Source organism: Sesamum indicum, unplaced genomic scaffold (genome assembly GCF_000512975.1).
Source record: "Sesamum indicum cultivar Zhongzhi No. 13 unplaced genomic scaffold, S_indicum_v1.0 scaffold00238, whole genome shotgun sequence".
Taxonomy (NCBI): Eukaryota; Viridiplantae; Streptophyta; class Magnoliopsida; order Lamiales; family Pedaliaceae; genus Sesamum; species Sesamum indicum.
The window spans coordinates 17,864-22,870 of NW_011628132.1; the positions used below are offsets into that span (position 1 = coordinate 17,864).

A 5,007-nucleotide genomic window follows, 5' to 3' on the forward strand; every position below is an offset into this window, starting at 1 on the left:
AACTGGTATGCCAAACGCACCTGTCCATCTGCATCCCGAATAATGCCTGCCGCTGCTGCCGGCCCGGGATTTCCGAGCGATGACCCATCCGAATTAAGTTTGAACCACGCCGGAGAGGGGGTACTCCAACGCACCACTCTGGGTGCCTGAGGCACTATCGGCCTGAAGTAGAACCCCATAGCTAATGCCCGGTGCAAGTCACCCTTCCATTGTATGCTCGTCATGATCCGAGCTGCATACAACGTGCGGAGGTGGCGCTGAACCTCCAATATGGCGCCCGTGGCCGTAAAATGTGCCCCATGATATTTTGCAGCATTGTGCTGCGTCCAAGTAGACCATAGAATCAGAAATGGGATCAAAGTATGAATATGCAAATCCGAGTGAAACGGGGTAAAGTATCGCCAAAAATGCACCATATTAAACAGGTCCCCGGTTTCACATAGCTGAAGCCCAAAGACGTTAGCAAAGTGCAGCCACACTTCCCGAGCTACTGCCCCTTCTACAAAGAGATGAGAGATGCTCTCCTCTGCCTCGCAACATTGGCATTTTGATACGAAACTAAAGCCCTTTCGCTTCATGCGTTCATCCACTGGGATCCAATCCTGGAAAAGCCGCCACAAAAAGACGGACACCGTTGGCCTCAAGGATCGGTGCCATATATCTGTAAAGAGTTGCCGCCGAGGAGATGCCACTCGAATGGCCTCCCAGGCCGATGCTATGGAAAACGTCCCATTACTCGTCGCGGTCCACACAATTTTATCCCTCTGTCCCGCTGCAATAGGAATTCGGCAGATAATATGCGCGATCTGTGGCGGGACTATCCTGAAAATTTTGGGAACATTCCATTCTCCCTCATGCCAATAATAACATACCGGCTCCATAGTGTCAGGGGCCCCTCGAACGAGTTGTGCTAGAGGCTTCTCACCCAACCAATTATCATGCCAGAAAGATACTGCACCTTGGCCCAAAGTCCAGAAGATTAGAGGTTCTGCCACATCCCTGATCCGACATAAGCGATGCCAAACAGACATCCCTGATCCGACATAAGCGATGCCAAACAGAGGAATGATTGCGATTATACGGCACATGAGTAGGGTGAGGAGTCCTACAATAGCGATCATACAAGTACACCGACCACAAGGATGATTTAAGCCTAAATCGCCACCAAAGCTTCATCGAAAAAGCCCTAACATACTCCGCCAAACTCCGAATACCCAAACCACCTTCTGCTACTGGTCTACACATCTTATCCCATGAACACCAATGAATATGCCGGCGGCCATTATACGAGCCCCAAAAGAAACCATTGAATATGCGCTCAATGGTTATCAAGACAGATTTAGGTGGATAGATTACTTGAAGCAGATGCAAAGGCATAGCCTACAACACACTTCGAATCAAGGCTAGCCTCCCTCCATGGGATAGGTTCGTCATCGCCCACCCCTGTAGCATGTCACGTATTCTGGAAATGAGCGAATCAAATAAACATGCCTTTCGATTACCCTTGTATAGAGGGACACCCAAATATGTGACTGGGAGATATTTTAGCTGGTAACCCATAACGTATTGTACCTCTTGCAAATGTGATTATGGTACCTGCCGGCTTAGAATAAAAGAACTCTTTGCGCTATTTATCCGCTGTCCGGACACTCGCTCATATGCATGCAGAAAATCACGGAGTAATTCCATGTGCTGCCTGCAGATGTTAGTAAAGATCATCATATCATCGGCATATGCTAAGTGAGATACCCGAACCCGACCCGTTGATTGGTAATACATCGTTGGGTGCGCTACAAAAAACCTATTCAGTCCCTGAGATAAGTAATCAGCAACAAGCACAAATAACGCCGGGGATAATGGATCCCCCTGCCGCAAGCCGCGTGTCGAATCAAAGAATCGAGCGTGCTCTCCATTCACTAGGACTGAGAACCAACAATTTGATACAGCATTAACCACCAAGTCAATCCAATGCTGCGGGAAGCCCTTTGGTCGCAAGACTTGAAAGAGGAAGTCCTAGTTAACCCGATCATAAGCCTTGGCAATATCAATCTTAAAAATAACATTCTCCTCCGACCGGCGCAACTCCAATGAGTGAACTAATTCTTGCGCCAAAAGGACATTATCACTCAACAATCATCCCGGAACAAACCCACTTTAGGATGGGGATAACACCTTCGGCAAGACATGCCCAAGTCTGATAAACATCAACTTCGTGAAGATCTTATTCGCAACATTACATAAACTTATCGGCCGATACTCACTCCAAGAAACTGGGCTGGCGGTCTTTGGAATAAGAGAGATGGTAGTCGCTGTGAAACTCTTCGGCATAGCTATACCACGGAAAAACTCAGACACTGCACAGAAAACATCCTCTGAGACGAAATCCCAGCAGGTATGATAGAAAATCGCCCCAAATCCATCTGGTCCTGCAACACTCTCCGGCTCAATGCAGAAAACTGCCTCCCGAACCTCTGCCATCGTCGGCATGGCACACAAGAAACACCTGTCCTCATCTGTCAGGCCATCCTCTAAGCAATCTCGATCCATCTCGTCGGGAAACGCTGGCTCTGCGGATAGGAGCTGCTCAAAGAAAGAAGCCGCCGATCTCTTAATTTCTACCGGATCAGTTAAAACCTCTATCTCAAAGATTGTGCCACAAAACCTCCTCTTCTGAACTAAAGAGTGGAAGTATCTCGTGTTTCGCTCCCCATCTTTAGCCCATTTGATCCCGATCTTTTGTTTCCAAAATGCCTCCTCTTAGGTCAACACCCGAACCAACACTGCCGAGCACCGACTCCGCTCCACAAGCGTGCGATCACAAGGATCAATATCATATGCCTCATCAGCCTCCTTGAGATCTCGCTCCGCCGCTGCAACCCTATCAAACACATTCCCAAAGACTGTTCTGTTCCATTCCTTCAGACAGTGCTTCAAGCGAGTCAATTTCTGCTGAAGGCGAACCATACCACTCCCGATCGTTGGGTATTGCCAATCCCGACGAACAACCTCAAGAAATCCCGGATGCGTGATCCACATGTGTTGAAACCGAAAAGATGATGCCTTTTGCATCACAATAGTCTCCGCAATAACCAATAATCCACGATGATCCGATTTGGAGAGCTCAAGATGAGTAACTTGTGTTTTCGAAAATACGTCCATCCAACTATCAGTCACCAGGACCCGATCTAGACGTTGTTGCAACCGACGACTGTACCAGGTGTAAGGGCTCCCAGTATAACCGGCATCTGTAAGGGCACAGTCCGCAATCATGTCATGGAAATCTAAGGGCTCCCAGTATAACCGGCATCTGTAAGGGCACAGTCCGCAATCATGTCATGGAAATCAGACATTGCAATACCACTCGGGGCAGGCCCCCCGACCGTTCCTCTGGGCAGAGGATAGTATTGAAATCCCCTCCCACAATCCAAGGCGAAGAGCCAACCGAAATCAACCGAAGGCCAGCCCAAAGATCTCGCCGCTCCACCATATCACATTTAGCATATACCGCTGTAACGAACAACGGTTTGGGCCACTAATGGATCCTCGTTAAGGGATTTAGAATGTACTCATTCCAATTACCAGACTCGTAGAGCCCGGTATTGTTATTTATTATCACTACCTCCCCATCTCAGGATTGGGTAATTTGCGCGCCTGCTGCCTTCCTTGGATGTGGTAGCCGTTTCTCAGGCTCCCTCTCTGGAATCGAACCCTAATTCTCCATCACCCGTCACCACCGTAGTAGGCCACTATCCTACCATCGAATGTTGATAGGGCAGAAATTTGTATGATGCGTCGCCGGCACGAGAGCCGTGCGATCCGTCGAGTTATCATGAATCATCGCAGCAACGGGCGGAGCCCGTGTCGACCTTTTATCTAATAAATGCATCCCTTCCAGAAGTCGGGGTTTGTTGCACGTATTAGCTCTAAAATTACTACGGTTATCCGAGTAGCAGGTACCATCAAACAAACTATAACTGATTTAATGAGCCATTCGCAGTTTCACAGTATTAATAAGTTCATACTTACACAAGCATGGCTTAATCTTTGAGACAAGCATATGACTATCGGCAGGATCGACCAGGTAGCATTCCTCACCGACTCCGCCGCCCGCATGGGACGAGCCCAAAATGTTGGCGGGCGTTCCCACGAAGCGCAGAACGCTTGCTTTTGGGGTAAACAGAGGCCGAGGTCCTCGTACCCACCGTGTGTTCCGCATCCGAGAGATCGGGCGACGACGCAATGGGCCAACGACCCGGGCACGTGCGGCCGGGCGCGGGACGTGGGACACAGCGGGCGCCGTGAGGTCCACCCCGCGCCGCGGCCCCGAGGGGTGCAGCGCAGGGCGAAAACGGGACGTTCGGGACAATGGAATGCCTTCGCGATGGGTATGCAGCACAGGAAACCGACCGCGGCCAAGGCAGGAGCGCGCGTGGGCCGACGACTGAAGCGGCTTGCGGGGGATGTTGTCGCTGCCCGAGCAGGGATCCAACATGCCCACACACGCCAATCACCACTCACGCGCCCATTACGTACGCAATGCCCGAGCAGACAAGCCAACGCCCGCCGTCCCACGACGCATTCGAGCGTCGCGGCAGGCGAACGGCAGCAAGCACGCCCAAGCATGCCCCGGTAGGCACGAAGATTAGGGACGAAGCACGAGTTGGGAACCGAGGAGCACAAACCTAGGGACCGGAACGGATTGCCTGTGCGGGGGGAGGCCGACAAGCATAAGCGGACCGACCAACCTTGCTTGGACGGAGCTCGTGTTGGCCATGTTTTAGCAAATCGCAATCGAAGCTCGCCCCCGACGGTTTGCCATTGCGGAGGGGAAGGCGTTCGGCGCACACGATGCGAATGGGCATCGGCCGCTCGCAACACCGTAGACCCCGCTCAAGCGCCCCGCCGGAAAAGCTCGCCGGACTCTCGCCGCCAAAACAAGGCCAACACAAGCCACGCCCAAGCCATGAGGACGGCCGAGGCTTGGGGGCTACGGGGGGGGCGCCCTGG

General features: G+C 51.5%; 3 long non-coding RNA genes across 3 annotated transcripts in view; 1 reads left to right on the plus strand and 2 right to left on the minus strand.

The window, feature by feature from the left end:
• LOC110011415 overlaps positions 1-5,007 on the minus strand; it is a 58,477-nt gene that overhangs the window by 15,669 nt on the left and 37,801 nt on the right. The gene's annotated exons all lie outside the window — the stretch shown is intronic.
• LOC110011417 overlaps positions 1-5,007 on the minus strand; it is a 13,354-nt gene that overhangs the window by 820 nt on the left and 7,527 nt on the right. The gene's annotated exons all lie outside the window — the stretch shown is intronic.
• LOC110011418 overlaps positions 3,180-5,007 on the plus strand; it is an 8,886-nt gene continuing 7,058 nt past the window's right edge. Inside the window, exon 1 of the long non-coding RNA XR_002286423.1 lies at positions 3,180-3,191. This is a non-coding gene — a long non-coding RNA (uncharacterized LOC110011418). The remainder of the gene's footprint in view (positions 3,192-5,007) is intronic.